We start from the raw sequence: 14,281 nt of genomic DNA on the forward strand, positions 1-14,281 counted from the left end.
GGGTGTGCATGCGGCTGTGTGTGTGCTCGGGGTGTTTCCTCTTCACTTCTCACCACAGTGTGAATGGACTCAGCGTGGCTCTAATCTGATCTCAGTGTCTGAACGCTGAATAGACTCCTCAAATATACAACTTTACAAACAACAAATAAACAAACAAACATCATAAACATCTGTACAGGCTCTGTTTGTCAGAGCCTGTACAGATGTTACAGATGTGACAATGGACCACATTGGTGGAATGTAGAGAAGTATAGGCCTACATTTGCTTAAACTTAGGCTTACAATTTTGAGGTAGCCTATTCAGGGTTGGAAATTTTCCTTTTTTTGTCTACCTGTTGCTGTTGCTGGTGAATTCCAAAATTATACCAACCACTCAATAGATTACAGTTGTTTTTTTGTTTTTTTTGGCAGGTGAGTGAAGAAAATCTAGCAGCCACTTGCATATTTTACCAGCATTTGGCTGATGGTGAATGGTGCTAATTTCAAACCCTGAGCCTATTTGTACTTTTGTAGTCCAGTTATAGTTTCCATTTTTTGCTATGTCTAGGGCAGGGGTCAGCAACCTTTACTATCAAAAGAGCCATTTTAGGTAAAAAAACAACAACAAAAAAATCTGTCTTGAGCTGCAAAACATTTGAGCATTGTGATGAAGGTAACACAGTTTATAGTCTAAGTATATAGTATATAAGTCTAATGCAGTGGGGGCCAAAGAGCAAATGTACTACAGAGTATTAGGGCCACATTGAGGGAAAAAACATCTGAGATTTCCAGAATAAAGTCATAATATTAGGAGAAAAGAAGTCGTAACTTTACCAGAATAAAGTCATAACTTTACGAGAAAAAAAGTCGCAATATAATGAGAATAAAGTCGTAATATTACGAGAAAGAAAGTCGTAACTTTACCAGAATAGAGTCATAACTTTATGAGAAAAAAAGTCGTAATATTATGAGAATAAAGTCATAACTTTACGAGAAAACAAATTGTAATATTACAAGAATAAAGTCATAACTTTACGAGAAAAAAGAAAATAACACTTAAAATTACTACTTTATAATACTACGACTTTTTTCTCGTAAACTTCTGACTTTATTCTTGTAATATTACAACTTTATTCTCAAAATCTCAGATTTATTTTTTTTCCTCAATGTGGCCCTAATACTCTGTCGTACCATCAGACCATAAACCTACAAGAAGGATATATAAAGATGAAAATGTAAACAAAAAGCAGTTATTCATTTCTATTTTTAAAAAACCACACGAGCCACTGGAGAGGAGCTAAAGAGCCGCATGTGGCTCCAAAGCCGCAGGTTGCTGACCCCTGACCTAGGGCCTACTCTATTACATTCCAGAGGGAAATATTGTAAGTTTTACTGCACATCACGTATCTAATAACTTTAGTTATACTTTGCAGTTTCAGTTGAATAATTCAACAAATAAATTATGATATATTATTATAGCTTACCCAGCAGTAGGCCTAAAGTAATTAAAATCAGCCTCACCTTCACCAGCTGCAACGTGGAAGTCATACAGTATGTACATGTGTGTTTTTGATTGTTGTTGTATTTTAGTTGTTTTTTTGCTGTGTATTTGTGACAATTTAGTTTTTGTTTCTATTGCAAGACACTTTTTTTTATCATATTTAGAACCATTTCACTTATTTTCTGATCTTTACATCTAGGCTAGCTTGTTTTGTCTTTTCTTGTTTTATCGATATTGTGCGATTTTAAATTGCTTTTTGTTTTTATTTGTTGTTCTTGTGTGGACCCCAGGAAGATAGCGACCACTTTGTGGAAGCTAATTGGTGGAATGTAGCCTACACATGAATGCATCAATAATATACTCCGGTAATATAATATATCATGAAATGGGCCTTTCTGCATAATGAGTACCCTTCCTTTAATTTTGGTACTTTAAAAAGCCTATATTTTGATGCAACAAAACACTTTTGAACAATTTTACTTTGTAAAATTTTGAATGCAGAACTTTTACTTGTAACAACTTGTATATAGAATTTTTTTCATAATTTTATTGTTGTCATTGGTGCTTTTTATATGTATATATATATATATATATATAAGCTCCCAAGCTCTGGAACTCACTCCCCAATCTCATCAGAGACTCTGATTCCCTCACCACATTCCAGTCCCGCCTCAAAACACATCTTTTTTCATCTGCTTACCCGTAGCCCCCTCCTTCCTCCTACCCATCAGTCCGTGTGTCTGGACGTGATTGTGCCTGTGTATGTCGCTTTTTGTCGTTCGTCTCCTGTCTGTCTGTCTCACACCGTTTTCCCCCCCGACTATGTTAAAGCGTCTTTGAGAATATTATAAAGCGCTATATAAATCTAATATATTATTATATTATTATTATTATATATATATTAAATGTTTTAAATATATATAATAACATAGAAGTTCTGTCTATCATTTACCTTTATTTGTTCAACTTTTTTGTCCTTGTTCCCAGCTGTAATTTCTATTTCTGTCATCAAGAGAGAGTCAAATTCCTTGTATGAGCACACATACTTGGCCAATAAAGCTGATTCTGACAACGTACTTCTACACCGTGGTATTAATACTTTTACAGAAAAGATCTTAGTAAAATGTCTTCATAAGAGGACATGAGCTGACACTAAAATCTTTTCCTTTTTTTAAAAAAGTGTACTTAAAGGTTATTTACATTTAAAGATGTTTGAGAGTATATAATTCCAGTATTTGGGTGTAACCATAGTGTGACGTCACTGCCGTCATGTGGTCTGTAATCCTCGTCAGCTGAAGAGACACTTCAAACAGTACAACATATAATTAAGGCAGTGTTCAGACCAACATTAGCGTTGCCTGAAACAGCGGGGGTCCTGATGCAGAGGGCTGTGGCAAAAAAAACAACAACTCATTATCATTATATCACTTATTCACTGTTCCCTAGTTTAACTAAGTACAGTACAGTATATACGCTTCATGAATCCTCATCATACTGCATTAACACTGACATCTGTATTATATTAGATTATAGCCACACTAGCAGCTAAATAAGGCTGTACATAGACACAGCAATGCATTGGCTAAATGTTAACATCAGCATGTTAACACAATATTTACCCTGTTTACTATCTTGGTTTTGACATTTGTTAATGAGCAGTAAACACAAATTACAGCTGAGGATGATGGGAATGACATCAGTTTTGAGTATTTGGTTATAAACCAAAGTATTGGACTAAGTACAATTTTGACCTGATGATGGTGCTAGACCAGAGTCATTGGGATTCATCCTCTGGAGAACATGAACATCTGTACCAAACTTCATCAGACATCCAATAGTTGTTGAGATATATTTTACTCTGAACCACAAATATCAAGCTCATGATGACGCTACTGGAAATGTGAGCGGATCAATCGAGTCATTAGGATGCATCATTTAGAAACCATATAAGTAATTGCAGAAAATGTTATTCCAAATCATCGAGTAGATAGTGTGATATTTCAGAGAATAAGTAAAAATGTTGACCTGCTGACGGCGCTGGATGAAAAGTCAGGATTAGGCTTCATCCTCTGAGCATCATGAATGTCTGTACAAAGTTTCACAGCAATTCATTAGTTGTTGAGTAACCCTCCGTGTCTAAACAAAGATGTGAACATGTTAAACATTATATATATCTTCTAAACATCAACATATTGGCATTATCGTTGTGTTAGCATGCATATAGAATAAAAAAGCCCAGTAGTGAAGTGTAATACATCCTACATCTATCATATCAGTTCTTCTGTGTTGGCAGTTAGTCAGTTAGTCAGTTAGTCAACGGATATAGCCGTTCTTCTGTAGAATTTATTTTAGTGAATATTTACACAGAACTACTTTATCTGATCCAAACTGTCACTTGACTAAACAATGACTTTATAAGTAGTTTGAAGCGGTGAACCGCCTTTATTGTGTAACTGTGTTCAGTTGAAGTTCAGGGGAAAAATATTTGTCCTTAAACAGTCACCGAAGAACTCCAACATCTCTGTGATTCATTCCAGACCTTCGACCGGCCAACAATAAATAAACCAGAGCGACACGAAGATAATAAAAGAGGGAGAACATTTTTTAAATGCTCAAACGTTTAAAGTTTATGTAGAGTATCTGTGCGTCTTTTCATGGAAAAACATAAGCGCAAAAATGTATATAAATAGGTCCAGACATAAAGACAGTTGGGGAGCAGACTGTTTGGGTAAATGGCAGACAGGAACTTTGTGCTACACACATACATACACACACTCTTATACACATCCACTCAGTGTGTTTGTTGGTATTTCCTGTTAATGACCCTGCCGTTATTATGCTGGAATCTGACCAGCTACTGTTCCCACCCTCCCACACACTCTGAGGGTCCTCATGTTGTTTCTACCATGTTTTAAAGGCTGTTTGTAGTTGCAGTGCCCGTTGGGCCGATTGCTCGGCCTCCGGTATTATTGCTTGCAGCTTTCTAGAGAACCAATCATCCAAACAAATTCACACTTGACACTGCACTTCCTTGGGCCAAGTGTGAAGAAAAGCGAAGGACAGGCACACCTACAGACAGAGAAGTTAGGTTAAGGCTGGCTCACACTAAAAGATTTTTCAAATTGTAAAAGATTTTGAAAATGTGAGAGACCCCATACATAACGATATGTTAAGTTCAATTTAACAGTTTTGTTCCTATAGTGTGTGGTGAGCAATGATTAGGCCGAAATAGCACATAACACACTAACACACTCCATTCATGAACAATAAGAGTCCCAACTCCAAAAAAATTTAAATCTTGCAAAATCTCTTGCGATAGATTGTGACTTTAGTGTAAACAAACATAGCAGACGACGAGCAGGAAGAATTAACGATGTTAGTATTTGCACTACTTTGTGTTTATATAACAAAATTTAAATAATGACATGAGACATGTTAAATAAACACTCGTGTCGTTGCCCCCAAAACCACAAGTTGGTCCTCCACTTCTGAGGTCCATCTTACTACTACTGTATGCTTCGTGTTTAGCATTAGCCCATGCAATAGTAACGGCCGCCATGACGACGGTGGTTGCCCAAGCGCCAGCTTGGTTCTGACTTGGCTATCGTTCTTTCCCACGTGACTGCGTCATCGGCTGACCTCTGGGTTCCCCACACTCAACAGGATATCCGATCAAGTTTAATATTTACGATTTGAAATGGTGCAGCCAGGATGGACTTCCGAGCAGATCGAGGGATGATAAAAAAACTCTAAGTGTACGTCACACAACAATAATATCTGGAAAGATAATCTTTAGAACCATTAAAAAAATCGGGCTTTGCTGACCATGGTCAGGTGGGGGGAATTGATTTTCCTGTAGTGTCTGACCCGCATTAGATTCACCAATCACTTAACTGCTGACAGAATTTGAAGCATTAGTACTTTAAAGCTATGGTTAACATGAACTAACCAGAACAATGATTTGAATAGACACCTGCCAGCCAATCAGAGAGCAGGATTAACAATTACAATTTCTGAATATTTATGAGACCAGTATAAACTTCTCAAGTATCAAGATGACATATTATTTAAAACTTAAACAGGATCTTTTTTTTGGTGGAAGGAGGCATTTCATTTCTCGCCTGCATTTATCACCTTTTGCTCCGTTTCCATGGAGATGGTGAATTTGAAGACGTATCGGACATGGTGGCTCAGGCGTAATAAAATGTGGCTGTTTTCTTTTATACTCACACTGATTTTGGGTATAATATAAAAATAGTTTTCCTCAGACACTCCTAAACTCGAAATAAGACCTTAGGTGACCGCCAGTTTTGCTGACATGAAAACTTGTTATCAGCTGTAGCTGTGGTGTACACACACACACACACACACACACACACACACACTGACTGCCTTTAGGGTTCCTGCTAGCACTGATAGCATCCCTTTAGCTGTGTGCTGGTTCCACTGAGGTCACTGTGAACCTCCGCTCAGCCAGCAATTAGGAGGTCAGAGGTCAGGGCACACAGTAGATGGACGGGAGGACAGAAGATGTGAAGCAGATAAAAACATTTCTGTGCTTTTTCACTCCAAAAGGATTGAAAGGACACTGCTGCCAGGAAAGAGGCCAGTAAGATCAGTTAAACAAGTAGTCCCTAAATCACACACATAGAAAGCAGCAGTCAGTCATGCAGCCTATATGTGATAACCAGGTGACCGTTTGTTTCAGATGCAGCAAACAGTTTCGACGCTTCCTCTCTTTCATTTCCTTCTCTCTTCTTTTCTCACGGTCTCGGCAGTACATCCACACTAAACCAGTCCAAATTTATATAATTTTCAGCCCTACATCCAGACTAAAGCAGAATTTTCTGGCACTGGCTTGGTGTTTCAGTGTATGGGGGCGGAAACTGAGCTTTTCCAAAACGATGATGTAAACTGTCCAATGAGAGTTAACAGTTAAGGAATTTGTGTTGCCTTAAACTTTCTCTTGAATCAATGACTATAAATGTCATTATAGCCAAATACACATCACAGCTGCCGTCATTAACCTGGATTTATAATGATTGTGTCACCACAGAGCAGCAGCTTGGAATTGACTGCTGGTTATGAGCCACAATTGTATTACTATTTCATACTCGTTCTGTTGTCTGACAACAGAAACCGAAAATATGTAAATGAGAACAACTACGTTGTGAATTCATAGCTGTATTAAAACACAATATAGGTGATCACAGAGAGCAGGAGGAGGTTGAACGGATTGAAACTCGGCAGAGTAACCGGCTGTGTGGCAGTAACAAACTTTCTCTGTCATTTTAAATGTCAATAAAGCCGATCATACAGCCGTTGTTACTAACCTCGATTTGTGAAGATTTTGTCAGACGGCATCGCAACCATGACATAATGATTAAGTCAGGATTTGGTCTGTCTGTCCCACTCATCATCAGATGTTGGCTGCTATGATTTTCTGTTGTTCGGGTGTTTCACTGTAGGCAACTGAGGCCTGGATGAGCTGGGCGACACAGAGAGTTGTTTCTGTTTTTTAGTCTACAATCAATCAATCGATATAAATACAGGTGGGCAAAATAATAGAAACACCTGTCAGTGTAACGCAATACAGTTCAACAGCACCACAAACTACATCTTCCAAAATGACCATACAGTTGAACCAACACCCTAACCCTCTACAACAGTTTCAATAAAAACTGAACATTATATCCTTCATGACGGGAGGATTTAGACGATGAGACATGAGACGATGCATTTCATCAGTCAGTCTACGTCAGGGAGGATAAATCTGAAAACTATTCTCTAAGTGTTGTCCTTTCTTTCAAAGACAGTCAGCATTTCTTTCTGTTTTACAGTTCCCTGAAACTCAAATGTGTCACAATTTGTACAGACGTAAAGGAGTGACTAACAATACCCAGGGAACAACTTTCCCAATAAACAGCAGCCCTGGATTCATCCTCTGTTAGCAGCTAGCATTGAGCTCCTATGAAATCATCTCACAATGTCCGTGCAGTCGTCATGACAATGGAAACACAAACACACAGTTTGTCAGCAAAAAACATCTGTGTGATGTGATACTGAAACACAGAAAAACAGAACAGAAATTACCTAGAGCCCTTACATTGTGCAATCAACATTTACTTAAAATAGGTTAAAGCAAAAAACTTGTCTATTGTCACATACATTTTCTTTACTTTGGCTGCTTACGAGTTGCCATGTTTGCTTTTTGCATTTACTTAAGTTTGGAGGTTTATTTTATTTTTTTTGTTAAGTTTATATTTATAGTTTTCTTTCGTACAGTTGTTTGATTTATGTTAGTAGAATTCAGATGTTTCGTTTTTCCAGTTTTCTTTAAAGTAGAAGTTTAGTTTGCTTTTAGTTAGATATTTAGTTTACTTCAGTTTTTCCTGTTTAGTTCATTGGTTTAATTATCTTTACTGGAGTTTTGATGCTTAATTTACTTGAGGAAAGTTAATTTACTTTAGTAGAGATTAGATGTCTAGTTTAGTTCAGTTTAGGTTAGCTAGTGACAAAAAACAAATACATTTGAAGCATTGACAAATAAACAACAGATAACAGGTCTGTAACTGTTTGTTTGTGTTCTCCGCTGATTGAGCTGAGCTCCACATGATAACAGACCCGTTCATAGATTAAAGAGCTGAACTGACTTCATTAGTTATCTGTGGTATGTTAATAGACAGCTGATCCCTGCTGTGTTCACATCTACTGATCACAGATCAGTCTGATCAGATACAGGGCTTTGATCTCAGAGTGGGGTTTGTGCTTGCGTCTATCTGCGTGTGTGTGTGTGTGTGTGTGTGTGTGTGTGTGTGTGTGTGTGTGCGTGTGTGTGTGTGTGTGTGTGTGAGACAGACTTTATAGGTCAGGAGAGGGAGGGAGAGGATGGAGGAGGTGGGCGTGGCTGCTGACATTACTGAAAATGGAAGGAAATGACTGTTTATCACACACACACACACACACACACACACACACACACACACACACACACACATATACTAACCTTCTGACCACATCTGATACAAACTTTTTATAATTTCCCCTTGTGTTTTGTTGAATTAAACCTTTTCCGCACTGTGCTACTGTAACAGAAAATACTACTCTGATTGGCAGGTATAGTGAGTGACTATTTGTAGTGCTAGTTGGTGAACTACTGTAGCTGGCGAACTATCTGCTAACACACCAGCCAGTCTGAAGTATGGCAAAATGCAGTGCTCTCCAAGTACCAGGATGTTGTACTCAAAATGGTCAAAACGTTGAGTGTGGAGCGCTGGACACTTCTCACCCTCAACAGTCGCCATCTTTGCTACGTGGAAGAAGGGTAGGGGCGCCCAACCAATTTAAAACTTGTGAAAATGGCAGGTGAGGAAGCTGCAGTAGTTGCGATTGAAACAGCGAACACCAAACTATATAAATTAAAGTTATACATGTGTTTCTTTCACTAAGTACCACATACTGTACTCAGATAGAAGCAATTATTGGATTAATTCATCAGTCTGAATTGAATTACTGTCGATACAGCGTGATATTTGTGGCTATCACCAGCTGATCAACCAAGCTTCCGGTGAGTGTCGGGTGAGATTTGAGACTCAACACTGCCTTGGCGAAATTCATGCACTATAAAGTAAGTGTGCAATACAGTGTACTACATGGCAGTGTACCGCGTAAGTATCCGAATTGAGGCACAGCTCTACTCTAGTCAGTCAGAATAGCTCTCCAAGGTAGCTTGGTCGCTAACAGGACAGTATTTTGTACCGTCAACTCCTGTCTTATAACTGTCTGCTAACCATTCTGCTCTTGTGGAGCAGTTTATACTCTGACAGAAGAGGAAACTGGATGGCGAAACACAGCTAATAAGCTATGATAGCTTCCTCCATTTTGGACTCTCCGGCTCTCAGTTCCCTCGAAGATCAACTTACAGTCAGTTCACGTGTCAACGTTCACCAAAGTTTAACTCTTCACTCACATGGATGATATGAGCTGATTTAGTTTTAAATACTGCTATGACCAGATCTTTACACATGACCGCTTTTTCTGAAACCTGGATCAAGTCTTCCTGAACCAGGTGGTCTGAGATCAGTTCCAGGTGAACTCTGGTACTCTCGATGTGCAGTCTGAACGTCACCACTCATCAGTGTCATTCTTTCATTGTGAGTAAACAAAACTAAAGAGATCAATTATTTTGGTTTATTACAACTTTAGTCTTATTTGTCATACTTTAAGGCATTTAGTGCATCATTTTATGACTAATAATTACATTGTAACCAAGACATCACTTAAAAAGAAGTCAGACGGGTCAAAAAACATGAGTAGTCAGATGATCAGACAAATCCAACACGTTACTCAGAATGTCTAGACTGTATCTGGAAGTCAAATTTAAAGTGAGTACATCTATCAGTATTGATAAGCCCTCATTATACGGGCAGTGGTATAATGTCACAAAGTAATAATACTTCGTTACAGTACTAAAGTATTTTTGGGGGGTATCTGTACTTTATTTGAGTTTTTATATTTCTGTCAACTTTCACTTTTACTCCACAACATTTCCTAAATAAAATGTGTACTATTACTCCAATAGATTAAATCCTTAAAGTTGTGAAGAACTCATTTTTCTTCAAGTGTAATGTAGCCTCCAAGGTGGTGTACATGTTATTAAGAGGAATAAACTTCATGGATCTCAAATGTCTGACTTGCTTGCTTTTTTATTAACAGCATTTACTTGTACTTTTACTTTCCACACTTAAGTCATTTTAATATCAGAAAATTGATACTTAAGTACAGTAAATATCAGATACCATTACTGGACTTTTACTCAAGTAATATTCTAATAGGTGACTTTTAACTTCTACTAAAGTCATTTTCTGGTCAGATATCTGTACTTTTACTCAAGTGTGGCTTTCAGTTACTTCATCCAGCACTGTGTACGGGAAAACTGTGTACACACAACTACAGTACTGTAGGTCAACAGGAAGTGTGACTGAACTGTGATGAATGTTAACAATGAACAGATTGGGTCACAGTTTCACTGATCACCTTCGTCTACTCTTCAAAATATAATTTGTCAAAATTTACAATCTGTCTGATCGTCTGACTGCTCGTGTTCTCGACCTGTTCGACTTCTTTTTAATGGTGTCGCCGTGTTCTAAGATCACAGTTATAAACTTGGTTATTAACAGTGTTATTATTAGAGATAGAAATGACGGAAAAAGCTAAGAAAATACAGGAATTATCCTTTAAATCCAACTTGATGTCACGTTTTTTTTCCCATCTATGTACTCACTTCAGCAGTAATGCGCATGTGACTCCAGCAACCCTATATATATTGTTCTAATATCATTTTACCTGTGGACGTCAAAATTGATGGCGACGCTGTCTCCTAGCAACAGTGGTAAACAGACAGACTTTACACGTACGGATCAGAACTCTGAGAGAAAATGCTCTGATTTCAAACAAGAGGACACACATACACACACACACATGCAACACAGCACTGGGAAGCTCTGTGTGTCTAAAGCCTTATATGGAGATGTTCCTGTGGCTGAGGTCACTGACAGTGAGCCATGACATCACACACACACATCGCACGCACGCACACACACACAGATGAATGTAGGTCAGTAATATAAACTGTAAAACACAGAGGACTGTAAATATTTTAGCAGTGATGTATGTGCAGTGACACACACACACACACACACACACACACACACACACACACACACACACACACACACACACTCACACACAGACCCCGGGGGGGAGGGAGGAGAGGGGTTGTCTGAACAGCTTGTGACGTCTCCAGGCCATGATAACGTCTGCTAATTGGTTCCATCAGGCCTCAGTGTGAGTGTGTGTGTGTGTGTGTGTGTGTGTGTGTGTGTGTGTGTGTGTGTGTGTGTGTGTGTGTGTGTGTGTGCTCTATTGTAAATGTAATAGTTAGATGAACTATCTCACGGTTACTATTACTCACTGCCTGCAAGTACGTTTCATGTACATTTAAGCATTTTAAGTTTTTTCCACCTCCTTCCAAAACTCAGTGGCAAAAAGGGTCGGTCACCATTTTTCCATCGACGAGAAGAACGAGGAATCAAGCACAAGAAAACAACAGCATGCAGCAAACCTGCCGGAGGTGGAGGGATGAGAGCCTGTGGCCCTGTCCAGACCTGGCATTAACATGCATCCTGAGTGATCTGATCACTCTAAGTACAGGTGTGAACACACTCAAGACGCATTGAGGACGCGTTGAGATCCGATCGCTCAGACCACATTCGGAGGTGGTGTGGGCCACAAAGGGTCACATTCTTTTAGCAGTGTGTATGCGAATGTGTCCTGGGCCACATTGAAGGACCGCCTACTCAAGGATCGGCGGCATGGAAACGCCCTCCGTGCTCTACTGTATCCTGTCGGTACAACTGTATTTTCTGTATAGGCTATAGCAACATATTAAACTTATCTATAGGCTTCATATCTACAGACCATCAGACTAGGCACAGGAAGTGCATTATTATCATCCTGTCAGTGCTTTTGTTCCAGTGCTCTGCACAGTGCTGACCCCTGCCTGCTCGCTCTCATCCCCGGGTCTGAAGCTCTGTACTCCGCTGTTGCCTGGCAAAGGCGGTGGCGTGGGTGGCACAGAGGTCCCAGGGGATCGCCAATAGCTTAACTTTTGTACAGTGGGAGGAAGCGGAGACGTGTCGTCCATCTATATACAGTATATATAGTCTATGGTTGCAACTGGTAAATCTGGGGCTAACTTAAATGAAAGTAAAGCACAAGTATCTCAAAGCAAACTAAGGACATGTATTCAAGTACTGTACTTAAGTACATACAGAGGTAAAACAGATCTGTATGCAGCCTCCACAGGAGAGTGGTATCAATCTTCTCATCTAACTATCAGAAAGAAAGAACATAAGTGTATTTCCCAAAATGTCAAACTATTCCTTTAAGCACAAGTTATATACCCACAGAGTCGCCATGGTCCACTTGATGTAAATCATCAATTTGTCATCTGCCCATGTCTGGACGTTGCAAATTGTATGACCATGCAGACTGTACAAACCGACAGCACGTGTCTGCCTATGCAGCAGCATAAATAGAGGCGTTTGGAGTATATCAGGGCCTTCAGAGAGACAAGGACTGCAGTGTGAGAGGACTGGATGCTACAGACTGAGCGGAAACATGGACAAAAATGCCCAAAATAGATCGAATTAAAAGAAAAAGCTTAAAAATATCTGAGACTTCTCACCAGTCAGGAGAACGGAGGAAGCCTCTCAGATGAGAGTAGAAACATCTTCTAACCCAGCTGCCTTTTGACTCGATACCACTAGATTTTCTCTAAACTGAATGAGACAAAAAAAAAAAAACCTTCTTCTGTTTCCTGAAGACAGAAAACAGAAAACTGCTCATAGAATGACGCAAGAGTCCCAACTGTGAAACTCAACATAAATAAACTCGGTCCAGTGAACTGGGTCAGAGTTCATATCGACAGTCTGTCTTATTTCAAATACAACAGTAATTAATGGCAAAATCACAAGAAGTAGACTGTTTACTGTGTGTGCACGTGCGCGCGTTTGTGGCCATATGTTGAATCAGTAATGAGCTACAGGCCTGCAGCAGTTAGACCCTGTGTGTGTGTGTGTGTGTGTGTGTGTGTGTGTGTGTGTGTGTATGTGTGTTGTCCCACAGGCAACACAAGCTGTTACTGAAGAAGATGCCTTCGGACACACACACACAAACACACACACATGGGCTGCTGACTGAGGAAATGACTCCACACACAGTGAAGCTTGTCGTAGTGATGCCGGCGCGAGGTGTGCGCGGCAGAAAATTACGTTCTGACAGTCTTCTGGCAACACTCATTGACTTCTTGCTTATCCATAGAATATTTTGTTTGTATATACGCCCCCTGCCATTTCGGAACATATTGCAACAAAACACGCGTCGAGCATAAACGCCTCTGTTCATGCTCGTAGCGTGTGCGGCATCTACGGAGGCCCACGCCACGGTGACTTGAGCGAGTATAAACAAATCTTGAGACTCTTTAGCAGCTCACAGTCTTTTCTAAACACTGTTAATCGTCTCCTGAGCTAAAATTAGATTCACTAAAACAGTCATGTTTTGAAAAACGTTTTTTTTTTTTCTTTTTAAGATTTAGCTAAATCATTTTTTATTTTTTACGTACAAGTCACATAACTCTGAACAATCACAGCATGTATGTGTTTTACTCAAGTCAACCAATGAGCTTGTCTTTGTTCTAAAGGGGGAACCGTTCATCTTGCATCAACATATGAGAAGTTCAACTAATGATGCTACAAACTAAAGCCCCTTTTCAGACATGGAATCTGTAACATGGCTGGTTTCATCTATCAGTTAAAGTGATGTCATAAATGTCGTCCGTTACATAAATGTCGTTAGTTACACCTCTATGCAGACATGACAGGACATTTACAGAAAGAGGCACCTTTCTGGCACCTGGTACACGAGAAGAAGTGGCGACAACCTTTTTTAGAGCGGTAGGGGTGGGGGACAGAGGATGTTCTGGGGTAGATAAATAGTCAACAGTAGATGTCACATAGAAGCTCATTGGAGCTCAAACAGAGCGTTTCAGAGGTGATGCAGCACAGACTGTAACCCAATACAAGTACTGTATGAACCTGAAAATATGCATAATAGGTCCTTTTTTAACTCACTGCTGCTTTGTTCTTTCTCTGCTCCATCTCATGCACCACTAACGTAATGGAAACAAAAACGAAAAGTCGCCAATGTATGAATGACAAAAATCCATCACTTTAACGGAGA

At 39.4% G+C, this 14,281-nt stretch overlaps 1 long non-coding RNA gene across 1 annotated transcript; it reads right to left on the reverse strand.

The window, feature by feature from the left end:
• Positions 1 to 2,432: 2,432 nt before the first annotated feature.
• LOC141782353 (uncharacterized) lies at positions 2,433 to 7,975 on the reverse strand. Its single transcript, XR_012597103.1, has 3 exons — positions 6,814 to 7,975; positions 3,506 to 3,566; positions 2,433 to 2,482 (listed from the first exon to the last, which is right to left on the reverse strand). It is a non-coding gene; the product is annotated as an uncharacterized LOC141782353 (long non-coding RNA).
• Positions 7,976 to 14,281: the final 6,306 nt, after the last annotated feature.

Source organism: Sebastes fasciatus, chromosome 14 (assembly GCF_043250625.1).
Source record: "Sebastes fasciatus isolate fSebFas1 chromosome 14, fSebFas1.pri, whole genome shotgun sequence".
Lineage (NCBI taxonomy): Eukaryota > Metazoa > Chordata > Actinopteri > Perciformes > Sebastidae > Sebastes > Sebastes fasciatus.